The sequence below is a fragment of the Podarcis liolepis genome (genome assembly GCF_965112155.1).
Source record: "Podarcis liolepis genome assembly, chromosome: 4".
NCBI classification, from domain to species: Eukaryota; Metazoa; Chordata; class Lepidosauria; order Squamata; family Lacertidae; genus Podarcis; species Podarcis liolepis.
This window is the reverse complement of record NC_139558.1, coordinates 80,141,374-80,161,438: the sequence shown is the minus strand read 5'-3', so window position 1 is coordinate 80,161,438 and position 20,065 is coordinate 80,141,374. Positions and strand designations below refer to the sequence as shown.

Here is a 20,065-nt window from a genome sequence, read left to right as displayed (position 1 = left end):
GCGAAGGAATGAGAGGGAGGGGGGGAGAAAGAAAAAAATAAATCTTCCCCCCCCCGACCCCTTTGGACTTGGCTTACCTGCGGAGGGACGCCTAACTACGAAACACTGCGACTCGCGGCTGGCGGCGAGGGGGCTGGCTTCGCATCCTCCTGACTCGGGGCTGACGACCCGGTGAGAACGCGCGGGGCGGGGGGGGGGAGGATGGAAAGGCCGGCCTGAGAGAGAGAGCGCTCGCGCGTCTCTCTTCGCGCACGCGAGAAGGGAGAGGAGGGGGCTTAGCCCTCCGGCTCGTTGGTGCGAGCGCGCGGTAGCGGCGGCGATTGGTTACCATGGAGGCGGAGAGGGGAGGGGAAGGGCGCGCGCGCACGCGTGTGTATGCAGAGCTCCTGCCGCTCCTCCCCCTGCTGGAGGGAGACTTGAATCTTCGAGGTCGAACCAACGGGCGGTTTCTGCTGGTCCCCTCCCCCCCCCTCCCCGACCCAATAAACTTTTCCTCAGTTCAGAGTTTTCTGCTCACGTCAGCATTTTTTTTTTAAAAAAAAACATTTTAAAATCTATTCACCGAGATTTGGGGGGGGAGTGTTACTATGCTGCCCCCTTTCCCCCTTCATATGCCATTTTTCTTTTCTCTTTAATTGCAAGGAAGCTTGGTTGATGAATAACGATCATGGCTACAAAGTGTAATAATATAATAGTGTATATATATATATATATATGCTTTCGTAGATTTTCACGGGTACAGGAATGCAGGTTTTGGTGTCTTCGGGTGTCTTCCCGTGTAAGAGTTGGGGTGTCTAGGCGACGTTTCGACGAGGTCTCACTCGTCATCTTCAGGCTGGTGCTTTCGGCTTCTTGTTACTGGAACAGAGCAGGATCTCAGTGTTTGAGTTCCTATAAATACTGTTGAGGGGGTGTGGTGTATAGCCTCCAACGTTCTGGGCAGAGAGGAAGTTCCCAGGTTAGTGTGCCTTTTCTTCTTTTGTTCCTTAATTACTTGAGGGATATCTTGAGTGATTTCTTGAGTGATATTCTGAGTACCACTTAGGTGGGTCATTAAGTGTGGATTAGTTGCTAAAGCTTTCGTGTCTTGATCTCTTGAGCTTGTGAAGAGTTTTTCTGAGAAGATGGCTGTACTGCACTTAGTTGTGCTCTGGCTTGGCTTCGTGTATAGGGGCGAGCTGTGGTTTTGTGCCCTGTGCCAGCCAGATCTGTGTAGGGATTGCAGGGGGGTGCAGCATCCGGAGGTGCCACTATGGTTTGGCTACTGGATGGTGTCTGTAATTTATCTGTGGAGAGGGTCTGGGTTTGGGTCTGGTGTGGTTGATTGGTGATGGCGTTCTGTGTGCCTCTGGTTCTGGTGTCGGTTTTTGTGGGGAGGGCTAATTTCCAGATGTCTGGCAGGCGGGACGTGTCGTCACGCTTGTTCATGTCTCCTCTCTTTTCCAACACATGAAAGAAACAGGACACGAAATTAATTTTGCAGATTCCAAATTGCTCTTTAACATGGAACATCACCACAAGAGAATAATCATGGAAGCCATCGAGATAGAGAAACACCCTCACAACATGAACAAGCGTGACGACACGTCCCGCCTGCCAGACATCTGGAAATTAGCCCTCCCCACAAAAACCGACACCAGAACCAGAGGCACACAGAACGCCATCACCAATCAACCACACCAGACCCAAACCCAGACCCTCTCCACAGATAAATTACAGACACCATCCAGTAGCCAAACCATAGTGGCACCTCCGGATGCTGCACCCCCCTGCAATCCCTACACAGATCTGGCTGGCACAGGGCACAAAACCACAGCTCGCCCCTATACACGAAGCCAAGCCAGAGCACAACTAAGTGCAGTACAGCCATCTTCTCAGAAAAACTCTTCACAAGCTCAAGAGATCAAGACACGAAAGCTTTAGCAACTAATCCACACTTAATGACCCACCTAAGTGGTACTCAGAATATCACTCAAGAAATCACTCAAGATATCCCTCAAGTAATTAAGGAACAAAAGAAGAAAAGGCACACTAACCTGGGAACTTCCTCTCTGCCCAGAACGTTGGAGGCTATACACCACACCCCCTCAACAGTATTTATAGGAACTCAAACACTGAGATCCTGCTCTGTTCCAGTAACAAGAAGCCGAAAGCACCAGCCTGAAGATGACGAGTGAGACCTCGTCGAAACGTCGCCTAGACACCCCAACTCTTACACGGGAAGACACCCGAAGACACCAAAACCTGCATATATATATATATATATATATATATACACACACACACACACATATATATATATACACACATACACATACATACACACACACACACACACATATATATATATATATATATATATACACACACACACACACATAAAATAAAATAGGCATTCAGGCTTGTAGCCAGACAGTCATGCCGCTGAAATCAATGAGAATTAAGGTAGTCATGACTACCTTGTTCCATTAGTGTCAATAGGTCAGCTATGGGTCTGGATCCAGCCCTACCTCTTCTAAATAACCCACCTTTGATCCCACCAGGGTCCTTAATGTAGTCATGGGAAAACGGTAACCGCTTTGAGTTTTTTTCCTACAATCAAGTGGTATATAATTTTTATGAAGTAAAGAAATACAAATAAAATCATATTGAGCGTTTACCAAGTCTCTGACTATATAATAAGATGTGTTCTATTAAACTTTACAAATCATGGTAAAATTAAATTGTGGACACAGTACCTATCTTTATTTCCTCCATCGTAAAACTGAAGTTTTATGTACATTATTAAAGCTGTATAGTCATCATTACCGTACAATGCTTTTTGATACAAAAAAATGCATTTACTCTGAAGCCTCTTAGGATAAATCCCATTGAACTCACTGGGATTTTACTTCAGAGTAGACGGGCCTAGGATTGTGCTGTTAATTATTATAAATAAAATTAGCAGCAGTAATGAAAGAAAACAGTACAATACTAAACATATTTAAGCAGAAGCAGGGTGTTTTAGATACCTTCCTCCTGTTGCAGTCCTTTGAAATGGAGTAAATAAATAAAATAGACAACTAAATTTAACAAAATTGGCTCAGATCCAACTAAATTTAGTCATGTTTAAGTCTCTAGGTGGGTGGGTGACAAAACAGTTTTGTCACTACTAACATAAATCCTATCAGTTTCCACTTAAGTGCTGCTCACTGCTGTGTTTGAAGAAACACTGATTTTCATTTTGAAGAGGAAAGAAAGCTGGTGTTTCTGTCTTCATTCATCATATCAGTTGCCTGCAAATCACAGCCTTGCATTGTGTGTGAAGGGAGCAACTGTACAAGGTGCTTTGGGGTTACTTAGAGAACTGCAGCTCCAATTTCAATAATAAGGCTTAACGGCAGCCTGAGAAGAATTTATTGTCCACAATGATAGTCTAAAGCCAAATCCACTCACTCCCCAGACTCTGCAAAGGCAGCAATTAGGCAGCATTTTATTGGGCTGCATGGAACACACGGAAGATGCTGTCAAACGAATCTCGAGAGTTTAGACACAAAATTGGTTTCCTGGATAGAGAACATAAGAAATCTGGCAACCTGAAGATATTTAAAGAACTTAAAGCTCTCTGGAGAGAAGCTCAAGTTATTGAGCTGGAGACGGCTGAACATCTGCAAAGAGGAGAAAAAAGGGGTTTTCAATGAACAGCACCAAAGTGCGCCATAATTTTGCTGCAGCATCTAAAATAGCAGTGAAAACCTTAGCATTAATTTGCAGCCGTAACTTGCAGCTAAGGACTCAATTCAAGGCTCCAGGCCTAAAATGGCAATTTCCCAGGTAGGTATCAGATCAGCATTATTAGGCACTGGAAATGTCTAAAAATGTAATAGCCATTATTCATTGCTGCACAGCACTCCTAAGGGTGTCATCTTCCAATGAAAGGCTGCCCCTGAAGGCCAAGTAAGATGTAATGCAAGCAATGCATTATTGGCTCTCTCGATAAGTTCTTTAAATCTTAAAAGCCACTGTGGGTGGATATGGGAAAGAATGACTTGGCTCCATCCCTCCCCGTCCCTCGCCTCAGCTCAAAGCTGCTGTTGACTACACTCAGGGCAGAAGATATCGTTCTTTTGCATCTCTGAAGCACACACAGCATATTCTTATATGCAGGGTGGTTGGTTTTTTTGAGGGGGGAGGAGGGTGTTGAGCAGATGGTCCTTCCTGGTTGGGAGCGCTGATGAGCAAAATGTTATACAATAAACAGACATGGGTTGATAGATGAGCTGGCAAAAATCCTGTGGATTCCCATTTAGAAGTAAGCTCCGCCGAGTTTAGTGTCTGTCTTTTTCTCCTTAGTGAGTCTATTAGCAACTTCTGGGTATTTAACCCAGTCCTTAGAGAGGTTCTATCCCAAGACAAGTCACAAATACATAGAGGCTGCATATACACCAGACATTTGAAGAACACTCCCCTCCCCCAAAGAAAAGAAACCTGGGAACTGTAGTTTACCACCACCCCAGAGTTCCAGTTCCCACATGCTTAGCAAACTACAGCTTACAGGATTCCTTGGGGAGGTGTGATTTAAATGTATGGTGGATATGTAGCCAAAAGGTCACCAGGAGATCTGGTCGCAGCACATGTAGTTTGATTCTTAGGTGCTATTTCCCAGAGAAAATGGGGCTTCTCAACTCTCTACTTCCATTCAGTAGACAGGCCCCTTTGTAAGGCAGAATAAAGCAAAATAAAGCCATGTGCATCAGGTACCTGTGTGGTGCATACCACCATCAGCTGGTGAAAAACTATGTTCAGTTTGGCCCACTCCCATGCAGCTATTGGCCCTGTTGGTGGAAAAATATGAACACACAAGTACCTGTGTGTGTTCCCCTTCCCCCCACACATTGATGGATCTCATAGCAGCTTCATAATGCCACATAAGCAGGGTTAACATTCCCTTCTCCCAGTCTGCTTTGACATAAATTAAAATCCCTCTGAGGCTAGTTTTAAATGGCTTTTTTTGGTGTCACATCTGTTTCAGTCCTAGGCAACTTATCCGGAAGTATGTGCCAAATGCCACTCTGTTTGTTTATATTTATAAACAGTCTCTCCAAAAGCAGCTGCAATAATGTACTGTACAATAAAACACATAAAAGCAATGCAATAAAACATCCTCAGCAATGGAATATCTTAAGGTAAGAACACTATAAAATTCACATCAACAGTATTGGTAACTATCTCTGTAGGAGTGGCAGAAGAAATCATATTTTACCAAAAACTTCATAAGTCTGTTGCTTGGCAAGCCTCTCTGTGGTGGGCATGCCAGACAGCACATTTTTCCGTTTTCCCAATGTTCCCTTTAATTTCTGCTTTTTGAGTTTTCTTTCACACAACATAAAAGCTACTTCTGTTTTGACTAATGTACACATTTTTGCAAAAGAAAATTCCCAATATAATGCATTTTTGTCTGTTATTTTCACTAATATATTCCTTTTTATGCACTTTTACCTAATACATTGATTTTTGTACACATTGGTCAGCTGCTGAACTCCATCGCAACATTCAGATCGGTGTGAATCTGGAAGGCTGGCTGTGTTTCAGTTCTCCTATGGTTTCAGAAAGTGCTGATTTGATAAATTCAGCTATAAATGTGAACTGAATCAAATTCCTCCCCGATCCTTCGTCTCAGATGATAAGACTGAGAGGGGGGAAGCTGAGCAAGTGATTCTGTGGTCACCACCTGCCTGAGTCTCTGCCACCACACTGCTTGAATTCCCACTCTTGCCTTGCTGGATCATTACAGCCATGAGGCATGACTACTGCACCACTGGAACCTCTGCCTGCCAGCTAGGCCATGGGGAGCTGCTGCTGGGCCCCTTTCTTGTTTGACCGAAGGGCAGCAACTGCCCCACTTCCAGCAGAGGACTGGTCTGGTCAGCAGCCCTCCTACAGGTTCCTTCAAGTCTCGCCTGGCCAAGCCTCAGAAGACTTGGCAAAGCCTTTCACCACTGACTTGATGAAGCTATATTAGACTTGTGGCTGCTGGCGGTGTGGAAGAACAGAGGAAGGGATTCAGTCCCATCTCAGGCAGCAAAAACTGCTTTGCACTTTTGAACAAAAAGATACAAGAATTTCGGGCTGCTCATCCACTTTACAAGACCTGGGTTTTAATGTTATTCGGTTTTTATTCGTTTATTGTTATCTATACTGATGTAAGCACTATGCTGTTATGCAACTAAGTTTGTATACAGTGGTACCTTGGGTTACATACGCTTCAGGTTACATACGCTTCAGGTTACAGACTCCGCTAACCCAGAAATAGTACCTCGGGTTAAGAACTTTGCTTCAGGATGAGAACAGAAATTGTGCGGCATCGGGTGGCCCCATTAGCTGAAGTGGTGTTTCAGGTTAAGAACGGACTTCAGGAACGAATTAAGTACTTAACCCAAGGTACCACTGTATTCTGAAAACTGGAAGCCCATTAAAAAAATAATTAAAAAGAAGAATTTAGGTATGCTCCACGCGGCGCTAACTTGCACACTAGGATTTCTTATCACAGTCAGGAAACTCGAACAAATGGCTGAGTGGGAGAACGAGCTGATGGACAGGATTTGCTTTTTCCTGCTGTAAGGCTGCTGCTATGTTTGTGAAAACCCTCCTGCTCACAGAGTGTGGGGGCTGCCTTGTCCTTGCTCCTCTCTCCTCTCCCCCTCAGTTTGTCAATGTGGATTGTCAGCTGGTTCCCTCTGGGAGTGGAAAAAGGCAAAGAGTGTTTGCAAGAGAACAGATGGGCAGGAGACAAGGGGGATGGGCCTGCAAGCCTCTATGTATGAGAGGCAGCAGCTAATACGTCTGGGTCATTGAAAGAAAGAGGATGGCAATATGAGGCAACAGTCTGAATAAACTAAACAAAAATGAAACATGAGGATTTGAGACAGCATGTTCTAAATGGGTAATCTGGCAACGCTGCCTAACATTCATCACCTCCTGGAAAGCCTGCCTGGAAAGCAAGCGGTGTCCATCTGAAGTGTGTTTTTTTTGTTTGCCTGATTTAGGACCTGATGGATTATTTTGGAACATTGAGGTATCAATAATAAAATGAGGACAACAAGCGAGTGGCTGATTTATACAAGTGCAGATGAGAGCAGAGTTGGGTTTTTATAGCCTACATTTTCCAGTATTGATTATGAATAACTTGGATTATGAATAACCGCAATTAAAGTTCCCTTTCCCCACTGAAAATCATACATGCTTTATGGTGGACAGACACACACACAGACACAGAGTTACCCAAAGATAGGCTCTCACGGCACCTGTTTTCCCTTGCAGTGCAAAGAACAGTGGAATTTCTTATCACATTCTCCTGATGAGTCCATATGGCCATATGAGTCCAGTGAATGCACTCTCTAGGCCAAGAAAAGACATCAGCTGTTCTTGGTGATCAGTGGTTGGTCTCTGCTTTTCCCAGTGACAAAAGTGGATTGCATGCTTTGCTGTAACTCACATCATGTCATTTCAGAGCTCTGAGCTCAGAAACCTATGTGGATGTAGTGTTTCAGAGGTATGATACTCTGTTACTCTCTCTTCAAACACAGTTTCCCTGCTGGTTTTTCGTAGCCACCCAAAATGATGTTATTTCTTTTAATGTCAGTAAACAACTGTTTGTGCCAGTAGGTATTAATTAATTAACTAATTAAGAAAGAATGTGTTATGTTGAGCCACATATCCTTACCACCAGGGGGTCACCAAACGTTTGGGACCTGTGGGCATATCTGGAATTTTGAGATAGTGCCATAGGTAACAAATACAAAATGGCTGCCGGGGGGTGGTATGTGTCTGTGGCATAACACTAAATGGCTGCCACATCTAAAAGAGCAGGAAAAGAGGCAGGACCACAAAATGGTGTTGACATGTTCCCCGAGCCCATCAATATGGGGAAAGGCACCTGCATCAGCCACTGCCACGCACACTCATGGAGAAATGCTCTTTGCCATTCTCCAAAATGAGTATGATTGTCCAGTCCTGGAATCCAAGAAATATGGACATATTTAAGGATGCATGTTCCATGTCAGGCCAAGCCAATGCAAACCTCTCATGTAGTGTGAATTTTTGAGAGGATGTTTACGGAGGCCTTTTGTGGGTGCCATAAGAATTACTGGCAGACATATTGGTGCCTGTTGATGCCAACCTGGTGATCTCCGCTTAACATGTCAAAGTGGACATTGTTCAGCAACAACAGAAGTGGAGGTTCATTCAAGACATGGAAAGAGCCATTCTCTCATCAGCCAGTCTCAGAAACCAGTGGGAAATTTGTTGCAATCACAAAAATGACTCGTGATAATACAATAAATGCATCCTTACCCTAAATCTAATCACTTGGAAGTCACTTTGAAATAAATGGGACCAAGGGCCAAGTTAGATGTGAACTTACTGAATAATTCCTTTAAAAAAATAAAATATACCTACTGTGGAAATGTGAGCAACAGATTTCACGGGCATTTGAAGAGACGCTTGCTGCTATTCCCTTGATTTCCTGACATTAGTTTTTTATTTTTGTATTATTTTAATGATGCTGCTTTATTGTGTATTTGAATTAAGGATATTTATATTTCAATGGTTTGTGTAACTTGCTTTTTATACTTTGTAAATTGCTAAGAAGCTTATTTTGACATTTAAGTGGCATATAAAATAAGTAAATAATCTGGCTGGCCACTGTGAGAACAGGATATTGGACCAGATGGGCCTTTGGTCTAATGTAGCAGAGCTCTTCTTATGTCTCTTTATCCATTTGAGTTGCATTTATACATTTCTCACATCTAGTTACTTTAACCCTTGGCTCCCATGTAAAAAGGGTAGGATAGGGTGTTAGTCGAATTTTTCAACCAATTGTCATAGTCAAACGCCACCTAGTGACTTCAAGAAGACATACAATCTGTGAAGAATAAATTACACAGAGCAAGTTGTGTAGAGATTCAAGTTGCAGCATGAGAAGATCTACTTTATTTTCATACATAAGGGGTTACTCTGCTTCATAGGTTCTTCATTCCAGTGGATTTCTCTTTGACTGGCCTCTTGGAATCTCTTTTTCTCCCTCCCTCGTTCCACAACTTATCACGTATTTGCAGCCCATACCACACACACAAAAGAGCTGTGAGGAAAATGAGGCAAATGTGCTATGGATGTGCCACATGAAGCAACAAGCTGGGGCACCTTCTCATGGGAAAATCTATTTTTGAATAGGTGTGGAGCCTGCATCTGTGAAGGAATGGCTGGCGTGCCTATTTGGAAATACTGCTGAGCAAATCTAAGCCATGATTTTAAACTGTCAGCTGCCTGGGTAATAAATAGAGGTAGTAAAAGAAGAGGCTACATAAAGGTTTTAAAGGGGCCATTTATGGGAAGCACATAGCTCAGTGGGAAAGCATCTACAGGGTTGGTTCCTCAGGACGGGCTTGGAATGTGCCGTTTGAAAACCTAACAATCAGCAAAGATAACATTTAGCTACGAGGTCCAATAATCTAACTTGGTATAATTCAGCTTTCTATGTTCCTAGTTTGATACGGTTGCCCAAACAATCTTTTTGTGTTTCTTTTCCACTTGTGTTAAATAGAAATCAACCAAGATATTTCAGGATGGAGAATCCTTAATGGTTCATTAAATACATATTTTTTATTCAACATGTTATTAAGTTTTTCTCCTACTTTAACTCAGTTGAACAGCCCACTAAACCACCTGTTCTACAGATAAACTTGTAAAGAGGCTTTATTGAGAACTGAATTGACTCACTTAAAATATCTGATAGTTGAATGCTGTATTGTATTCTCAGTTGTTTTTAGGTTTTCCTCCCCATTGTATCTTCATTTTATTTTTCCTATCTGCATGCATTTGTATTGGTTACACTTATTAATTTTACTGTTTTTTGCATGTGTTTAAATGGACATAGCAACCATTTTCATCATCTTGCATGTTCAGCTGTTTTGCTTTTACAGTACTTTCTGCAAAATGCTTTTAATGGAGTCCTACATTACAGGCGCAACATCTCCAACATCTGACATCGTCTTTGGTAATCCAAAGTAATCCTTCTAGCCCCTTAAGGCAAACTGTAATTATTAAACCAATTTTACTGCACTATACCAAACTGTACCTGTATCCTTAAAAAAAAAAAAAAGTTAACAGCCTTCACAAAGACCACATTCACACCATACATGTAAAACATTATGATACCTCTTTAAATAGTCACGGCTTCCCCCAATGCACAGGGAACTCGGGGAATTGTAGCTCTGGGGCCTCCTAACAACTCTCAGCACCTTTAACAAACTACAGCTCCCAGAATTTTTTAGGGAAAGCCATGACTGTTTAGAGCGGTATCATAGAGCTTTCAAGTATGGTGCGAATGTGATCAAAGTTTTCCCAGCTTAGGGTTTTTTTTACAGCAGTTTTGTGCTGTAACTAAAGTCTGGCTGTTATGTAGAACAATAACAGCTGCATTAAACAGTTATTGGTCTAAAAGGAAGTCGTCCTCACCCTTGGTAACCCCCCTCTACAAGTATGACAGTGCAAAGTCTCAATGTGCAAGCTTGAGTGAAATTGCAGCAGGAGTGCCTCTCCTCTACAGGAACCTCGATGTCTGTAAAAACAGTAAGAAAAGGGGAAGGGAAGGGAGTGGAGGCAGGCTTTCTGCTTTCATGCACTGGTTCCAGGCTACCACTAAAACAGATGTTTGCCTGAAAAGGGTTGCACCTGCCAAGCCACCAACCTCAAGTTTCCTTCCTTTTTTTCTTTTTAAGGCTTCTGAAGCAGTGGGGGTGGCGCATTTGAGCAATGTGTATTTCCCCCAAGACACTATTCTCCTCAGAGCAAGAAATCAGACAGGGAGTCTTCTGAGACACAAGAGAGTTGAAAAGAGAGGGAAATGTCTGTCAGTGGGTGCACAAGCCTTGCAGGAGAGAAGCTGATACAGTGGTACCTCGGGTTAAGTACTTAATTCGTTCCGGAGGTCCGTTCTTAACCTGAAACTGTTTTTAACCTGAAGCACCACTTTAGCTAATGGGACCTCCTGCTGCTGCTGCACCACCAGAGCATGATTTCTGTTCTCATCCTGAAGCAAAGTTCTTAACCTGAGGTACTATTTCTGGGTTAGCAGAGTCTGTAACCTGAAGCATATGTAACCTGAAGCGTATGTAACCCGAGGTACCACTGTAGTATACTCCAAATGGGGCTGTTCCTCAGCATTTCCTGAAGGGTCGATGCCTGTTACTGGGCCAAAATATTTGCTTATGCGAGATTTTGATCCTTTATTTATAAAATTTATATCCCCACCACCACCAATCTTCCCAAAGGAGCCCCTGGAGGCAAACAACTAGTGATAGAACGGTAAAAACACTTTTAACGGCATCTTTAAAAACAATTCCAGTACAGCTGCAGACTTGGAAAGATCTCAACTTAAACAACTTGTTGAAAAGAGGAAGATATTGCCCAAAAGACGGCAGCTGTCTAATATTCAAGCGAGGGCATTCAAGGGGAGAGAATTATATAGAGCACTTCCTCAGGCAGGCAGGATGGAAAACAACTAACCATCAGTGAGGACAGCAAGGACATGTACAAAAGCAGGTGGAACTGGGTTGCGCTGGTCATTGTGCTGCAGGGGGTGTCACAGCAATGCTGTGGATAGAATGCAGCATGAGAGGCAGGGGGTGCCAAATTTTAACATCTCTCAGGGCACCACTGAAATTTAAGAGCCCAAAGTCTGCCACTGCTCCAAATTTTGTGAGACAACATCTCCCAACTTTCCTGACCATTGGCTGTGCTAGGTGGCAGAGACAGATGATGGCAGCTAGAGTTCAACAACATTGAAAGGGTACCACATTGGCTACTCCTGCACTAAAGCGAATATTTGGGTATCATTAGGCAGGAGGCTTTAATTATGAATGCACACAATGTATTAACCAGCAGGTGGATAGAAACAGCTGTAATATCGCAAACCAAAGGGCCCTAGTTAAACAGTATCTTATCACTGTAGCCCAGGCATGGCCAAACTTGGCCCTCCAGCTGTTTTGGGACTACAACTCCCAACACCCCTAGCTAACAGGACCAGTGGTCAGGGATGATGGGAATTGTAGTCCCCAAACAGCTGGAGGGCCAAGTTTGGCCATGCCTGCATAACCATTCATGGACCAGAACTACAATTCCCAGAGCTCCCTGGGAAGAGAGATCGTTAAACCACTCTGAGCTGTAGCTCTGTGAGGGGAATACAGTTCTCCTAACAATTATTGGCACCTTTAACAAACTACAGTTCCCAGATTTCTTGGGGCGTGGTGTGGCGTGATACTGCAAGAAATGAAGTTATAGGGAACCAGGCAGAGGGCCTTCTCCAGGCAGAGGGTAGTGGTGCCCGCTCTGTAGAATGCCCTCCCATCAGATGTCAAAGAGATAAACAACTATACAACTTTAAGAAGACATCTAAGGGCAGCCTTGTATCAGGAAGTTTTAAATGTTTGATGTTTCATTGTGTTTTTTATATTCTGTTGGAAGTTGCTCAAGAGTGGCTAGACCAACCCATTCAGATGGGTGGGGTATAAGTAATAAATTATTAAGATTATTATTAAATGTATGGTGCAGACGGGGCCTTAATGTAGGGTTGCCATATGTTTGGAATTTCCCGAACATAAAAACCACTCAAATTGCAGAAGCACCATGTGAAATAACTTGGATCCTACCCAATAATGTCTGTACATTTTAATTCTTTGCCTGGTCTTATCAAAAGGAAATCATAAAAGGGTTTCCACCCCATCAGGACAGGAGATGAGTAAGGAGCGATGATGTTGGCAAAAATTCTCACCCATAACACGAGGAGCTGTTATTGTCTGTAGCCATTGTTCCTGTGCAAGTTCATTCAAGAGCTGCAGTCCCTTTGCCCAACATTTAACTGCTCATGAAATAGCAAGGTTTTATTTGGTTCTGGTTTTCATCAGCAAGGTGATTTTCAGCCAATGGCTGCTTTGCTTTTATTTCTGTGTCTTTGCTAAGCCTTGGAAACATGATACTTTGGAGCATTAAGTGTGTAGAGTCTGTTACACAAAGAAACCTCGCGAGCACAGCCTTCCTTTAACAAGAATAAGAAGCAGTTATGGATATAAAACCTGTTGAGGAAACATAATTAGAAAACTAATTCATGGTAGGGAGGGGATTTTAATGAAACAAAGAAAATAAACAAGGTTACATGGCTTAATGAGTACAATTAAATCAATCGTTAATAGCAAATTAAATACAGTATATGGATCTTTAATCTGAGCAATTTTCAATAAAGATCATTTAGTGAATGATGGCACTGATAGAAATAAATTATACAGTAACGAAAGAAAACCAGTTCATGAGGAATGAATGAATATCATTGATGGATGTGCTGTTTGTATTCGGGGGGGGGGGGGGGAATTGGCTCTGATAACAGCTTTGAAATACTGTGTACAACAACAATAAACAGTATGCATATCTACATACAATTATTTACTATGTTTTGTTGATTAGGGAGTTTTGTTCTATGAGCCCTGAAATTAGAAGCAATTTGAAAAGATATTACATGCAATTTTCAACTGGAATCATTGTTAAGATATTTTTGTATTTCTGTAGGATTTTGCACACACACACCCCTCCAAAAAAGGTCATAGTGGAAACAGCTCCAATATATGACCTCTGGAACTAATTATTATTTACCTATTTATTTATTTATTACCCACCCTTCACCCTAAGGTCTCAGGGCAGGTTACAACATTAAAACGCAATATTAAAAGCAGCTTAAAGCCGCTTACAATCACAAAAATGAGGTGGGTCCTAAAAAATGCACACAAAGGTGTGTTCCTTCAGCATTCACTAGAAGCTATGTAATGAAAATGGCAGATACACAGGGCCGGCCTGCCCATGAGGCAACTTGAGACGACTGCCTCGGGTGGCAAGATCCACAGGGACAGCAGATCCAGCCCCTCCAGCCCTCCCTCCTGCAGGGTGGCATGATGAGGAGTTTGGACATTTCCACTTTTCTTTTGATGAACCGCAGCTTGCCATTTCATCCAAACCTGACAAACCGTGCTTGGTTGTAACGGTGGTTTGCTTGAAACAAGCCAACTTCAAACTATGAATTATGAAGCCGGCTTCTTTCAATAAGCCACAGTTATAGTTAACTGCAAGTTAGGATTCTGACGTAACACTAAACTGTAGCTAACTAAAAACAGAAGAGGAAGCTTCCAATTTCCTCGCAGCCTCACAGGAGAGGGGAGCATGTATACCGGAGGCTCGTCACAGCTTGTTCCTTTCACCGTAAAACAGCTAGTTCCAGTTCATGTGTTTAAATTAAACAACTGTGTCCTGCTCTGCAGTGTGGCATGGAAAGGCAGAACTCGGACTGGGTGAAGGGAGAGGTTCAGGCTAGGTGTAGGGCACACTGCGACAAGACAAGGTAGAGAGGGGTCCAGGCTGGATGCAGAATTCTAGAAACGCAGAGCTCCAAACACAGCTTTGGCAAGAAACAAACTAGGTCTCGGCCCCATACAGTAGCAGCCACAGCTGGATCCTAATTGTTGGACCCACCCATGCTGGAAAGAGCTGCTTGCTTAGAGCAGGGGTGGAGAACCTTTTTGGCGCTACAGAGCAGATCCTTATCAGGATCAGCCTCGCGGGTCCAAGCCGACAGCAGGGTTGCATTTGGGTACATCTGGTGCACCAACCATCCTGGCTCCCACTCGCAGACCTGGGTCTCCTCGGACTCTCAACTCAGCTGTTGGGTTTAAAAGCTTTGTTCCAAAATTCACTACGGCACCCAGACATAAGGTACACAGTCGGCAAGCATGACAGAACTAGGCAGAAGCTAAGGTGTGGGTCCAACACGACACACCGCCTAAGGTCTCCCTTTGGAGAAAGGGCCGAGCGCTTTAATTCACACAGTTGATGTCTGGATGCTCAGGAATGTCCTTGGTGCTGAAAGTGATGGAGTGGAGGCAGTGAGGCCAGCTCATGTCAGAAGGGGAGCCTCAGGGCATAATCTGTAACTGAAACCTTGCAAAGCATTTGGGAATTGGTGTTAGCTTGTGAAGCTCTGGAAAACTGCAGTCCGGACACACATCACGGACGTCTGATGTTCACAACATGGGGAAGGGTCATAGCGCTGTCTTACAGCCCTTGCTTCTCATTCAGCGGATCTCAGGTTCAATCCCTGGCAGAACTGAGAATGTCCTCTATTTTGAATCCTGGAGAGTCGCTAACCTTCAATGTAGACAACTAGATAGACCAATGGTATAAGGCAACTTCCTATGTTCCTCTAAAGAGCCAGTGTGGTGTAGTGGTTAAGAGCGGTGGACTCGTAATCTGGTGAACCGGGTTCGATTCCCCGCTCCTCCACATGCAGCTGCTGAGTGACCTTGGGCTAGTCACACTTCTCTGAAGTCTCTCAGCCCCACTCACCTCACAAAGTGTTTGTTGTGGGGGAGGAAGGGAAAGGAGAATGTTAGCCGCTTTGAGACTCCTTACAGTAGTGATAAAGCGGGATATCAAATCCAAACTCTTCTTCTTCTCTAACAGAATATAAGGAACTGAGTGGAGAGTGCAGTTACCTAGAATTAGAAAATACGAAATATGCCACCCCTTGTTCACTCAGTTGTTATTGCTCCTGCCTGATATTTTATTTTAAACAGTTCAGGTTTTTTCATTGCTTCTTGTGCCACGTGGCTTAGGTTAGGCTGACACTGAGCTGTTACTACTTGTTTTCAGGCAGAATGATTAAAACCTTGCCTGCTGGAAGAACATGTATGCAACATGTAAGTGCAGCACACTGCCCTGGCACATTACACAGTGAGCTGTGGTGCTTGATGTTGCCCATGGGGTGTCTTGCTTTCCAGTGTCTTAAAAAAATTTTTTTTAAAGGCTTGTCAGTGGGAGTTGTTTTATTCAACTTCCAGGAGCTAACAAACTTTTGCAGCGTTTGCTACATTAACCATCTGGCAAAAGGTAAAAGTAGACCTTTATACAAGTGGCAGGCAGAGGGAATTGATGGATTTATTTCCTATGTCCATAGGCTTCCTGGTCTCAAATGTCAGTGCCTAAAGCGAGGGTGAAGGCTGGGAGGAGCTGTGGAAACAACAGGACTGCCCCACAGCCTCTGATAATCCTCATTGTCCCCTCAGACAAGGAGTGCATAAAGAGGAGAGTGGAGAATGTATCTCAAGGTAGTGAGGGGGCAGGGATGTCTTCACTCAATGCACATTTTTGGTTGGCATCCATCTCTCTCAGGAGACATTGGAGGGGTGTGCCTTTCAGGGTGAAGTCAAACCGTTGGAGAGTTACAGCTCCTGCTGTGGCTGTAGATACCAATATGGGAGACATGTTTTGTTGCAGCTGGGGCAGAAGAAGGCGTCTGGTTGTGCTGCTGCAGCTGCACCATGGCGTTTCTTCTCTTTGTGCTCCTCCCAGCGGCCATTCCTCCTCTGGTCACTGCTGTGGATGCAAGATCTGACTGACGGTCTCCAGGCACTGCGGTCATCTGCAAGGGATTTCCGCACGGCAGGGTGGATTTTGCCAGCCTTCATGTCATATTTGTAGACATCTTTGTAACACAGAACTGGTCTGCCAACAGACCTGGTGCCTGAAGTCAGCCCCCCCCCCCCATAGAGCACATCCTTGGGGATCCTACCATCTTCCATTCTGTGGACATGACCAAACCAGCGTAGACGTCGCTGAGATAGGAGTGCGAATGTGCTGGGAATGTGAGCTTGGAGGAGCACAACTCTGAGATGCTCAAAATCGACGCACATTACCTGTTGGGTTTCCCCTGCAAACAACTCTGCCCCCAAACTCCCATTTAAGGAAGCAGCCATCTGTGCATGCACAGTGGTAGTCTCAAATGCACACACCTCAGCTTAACTGCCAAGTGAATGTGGGTTACGTTTTCAAATTGGATGGAAGCTGATTTGAGGGAAAACACATCAAACCGTAGTATTTATCAAGAAACTACAGGAGAGATATGCCTTGTGGTTAATGCCATGTGTACGTTGCTTCAGACACCAGTGGTGGGAGCCCACTGGAGCCAGAGTAAATGTTAATGTGTTCGTAGCCAAAACCAGGGGTCTTAATCTCATGGGAAGCCTTCACAGATACAGAAGCCATGCTTCAGAGGTTCACGTTACCACATGAGAGGCCTGCTGGTTTTGTGGGCTGAGTTGAATGAGTGGTCTCACAGCTCTGGTGTATCTGTGATAGTTCTTATAGTGAGCAATGCCTGAATGCTTGCCTCATTGGTAAATGAATAGCTTAACCTTTTTCCTTCTCCTCCAGCACATTTCTTTTTTAACACCATAATGCAAACCCAACTTCATCTCTAAAGACTTCTGATTAATTTTGCAATTTTGCCTTTTGTATGTCTTTCAGTAGTTCAAGGCAGGGTGAAGGCAGCACGGGCTTATAATGGTCTCTGTTTTCTCTTCTTTCAATTTAATTAAATTCCGGATTTTATTTTTATAGGACTCATTACTCTCCCTCTGATGTATGTTTTAAAGGAGTCCAATAATGCTCTTTGTGGGCGAACAGTTTGAGGCTTAAGAGGTTCTCCCGCAGAAGGAAGACATTTAATTTCCAAGTTGGTTTAGATGCAGAAATCAGCAGCAGTTGTAGTGGTGTTTATAGCTATAGAGACAGTTCTTTCATTCTTCAGTTGCCAGCACTAACGTGTTGAAAAGAAGCATTTTCGAAGCAGCTATGTGCAGAGTAGGGAAAGAAATATTTCCTTTCTGTGGAATACAATAGCCTCAATATGCCAAAGATACATTCCATAATATTTCACTTGGTGTTTCTGTCCAATCTTCCAATTGTTAGCTTCACTGGTGTTAGCTGTGCAATGGGGGGTGGGGTGGGTATTTTATTCTATGTATTCCAATATAAAAAAATATTTATATACTGCCTGCCATGTAATCATATCCAGGCAATAAACAAGAAGAAAAACAACACAACAGTTACAAATATGCAGCGTAAGTAAAAACAATGCAGTATAACATAATCAGCAGCCAAAATATCTAAAGTAAAAACAGCAGGCATTCAACGCCATAGCAGCTGGTATCACGAGCCATCATATGCGAAGGCGAACAAAAAGGTTTTCAGCATCTGCCAAAACTTTAACGAATTCGGCACAGGGAGAAGGCTGTTTCAGAGTGTGAGCACCACCCTGGAAAAGGCCCCAGTTGTGGCCAGTGGGCTTGGGGCATTTACCCGACCCCCTGTCACCACTGACAGCTGCACTGCTGCAGCTTACTGGGAGGGAGAGGGAGTGGGAGAAAGTGGCAGAGGTCAGCACAGTGCAAACACGCTGGCAAGAGGAGGAGGAGGAGGGAAAGAAGAAGAGGAAGAAGAAGAAGAGGAGGAGTTTGGATTTGATATCCCGCTTTATCACTACCCGAAGGAGTCTCATAGCAGCTAACATTCTCCTTTCCCTTCCTCCCCCTCAACAAACACTCTGTGAGGTGAGTGAGGCTGAGAGACTTCAAAGAAGTGTGACTGGCCCAAGGTCACCCAGCAGCTGCATGTGGAGGAGCAGGGAAGCGAACCCGGTTCACCAGATTACGAGTCTACCGCTCTTAACCACTACACCACACTGGCACTGAGCACCAGATTGGCGCAGCCAGACTGGAAACACTGGTGATAAGGGGTCAGGCAAATACCCCCACTCCACCAACCACATCCTGGTTGTTGCCATCTGGACATCTGCAGGTTGCGGCACTCCAGCGATGACCAAAGTGGCCAAACAGGTCTAGAGTCCTGAGGTACCCCAGCGCTGAATTGTTTAGGGCCTTGTGGGTTAATACCCAAAACTTAAACCAGGCCTCATAGCAAATTGGCAGGCAGTGCAGGTCTTTCAGCAAAGGTGTTACATGGCAACAGATGGGTGCAACAGCCTAGTGACTGCAGTTTGCACTGGCTGCAGCTCTTGGGCCATTCACTCATGAGGTCAGATTACTTCTGTCACTGAGTTTGTTGTAAAAATTTGTATGCGGTCCTTCATCTGAAGATCCCAGGGCAGTTCACGACAGAAAAATACAAAATGAGAATACAGAATGCATAATAAAAACAAATCAAAAAACCCCTTCCCACAAACACATTTTAAAAGCCATAGAATATTTATCAGCCAAACACTGGGTTGAAGAGAAATGTTTTCACCTGGCGCCTAAAGATATGTAATGAAAGCACTAGCTGAACTTCCCTGGAGAGAGCATTTTACAAGCAAGGAGCCGCTGCAGAAAAGGCCCGTTCTTGTGTTGCCACCCTCCAGAGCTCTTGTGGAGGAGGCACACAAAGAAGGGCCTTCAATTGCAGGATCTGGGTTGGTTCCTATGGAGAGAGGTTTGTGGTCCTGAGCTGTTCAGGGCTTTATACGTCAAAACCAGCACATTGAATTGAGCCTGGAAACCAGTTGGTAGCCAATGCAGTCAGGCCAGGATTGGTGTAGCATTCTCAAACTGTCTTGACCGGTCAGCAGCCTGGCCGCTGAATTCTGCAATGGCTGAAGCTTCTGAACCATCTTCAGAGGAAGCCCTGTGTGCAACATGTTGCAGTAATCTAAGCTAGAGGTTACCAGAGTATAGAGGACAGACGTTAGGCAATCTCTATCCGGATAGGGGCAATGGAGGACCACCGGCTAAAGCTGGTGGAAGGCATTCTGCGCCACTGAGGCCACCTGAGCCTCAAACAACAGTAATGGATTGAGAAGTACCCCCAAAGTTACATACCCACTCATTCAGAGGAAGTGTAACCCCATCAAGAGCAGTCCCTTCCCATCTATCAAGTCTAGGGAACCGCCTACTAACAGTGCCTCAATCTTACCAGATTGAGCTTCAGTTCATTGGCTCTCATTCAGTACATTACCCAGGCAAGACAATGGTCCAACACATCCACTGCCTCACCTGCAGATGCAAAGGAGAAGCAGAGCTGTGTGTCATCAGCAATTTGCTGACAATGTACTCCAGACCTGAGGATAACTCCACTCAGAGGTTTCCTATAGATGTTAAACAGCACAGGGGATAAAACTGAACCCTGAGGCTCCATGGGGCCAAAGAACGCTCCACAA

The 20,065-nt window shown here is 44.2% G+C and overlaps 1 protein-coding gene and 1 long non-coding RNA gene across 4 annotated transcripts in view; one reads left to right on the top strand and one right to left on the bottom strand.

The window, feature by feature from the left end:
• Positions 1 to 408, bottom strand: part of KATNAL1 (katanin catalytic subunit A1 like 1) — a 35,019-nt gene extending 34,611 nt beyond the window's left edge. Inside the window, exon 1 of one of the 2 annotated variants that reach the window (XM_083498933.1) lies at positions 78 to 408. The gene's annotated coding sequence lies outside the window, so the exon portion shown is untranslated. The remainder of the gene's footprint in view (positions 1 to 77) is intronic. The other variant, XM_083498934.1, reaches the window with a different exon arrangement.
• LOC310704944 lies at positions 47 to 18,300 on the top strand. Of its 2 annotated transcripts, none has more exons than XR_014525107.1 (3): positions 47 to 171; positions 3,183 to 3,813; positions 5,511 to 6,470. It is a non-coding gene; the product is annotated as an uncharacterized lncRNA (long non-coding RNA). The 2 variants fall into 2 exon arrangements; XR_014525106.1 differs by lacking the exon at positions 3,183 to 3,813 and adding an exon at positions 16,426 to 18,300 and having other exon boundaries at positions 68 to 171; positions 5,511 to 7,531.
• The last annotated feature ends 1,765 nt before the right edge of the window (positions 18,301 to 20,065 follow it).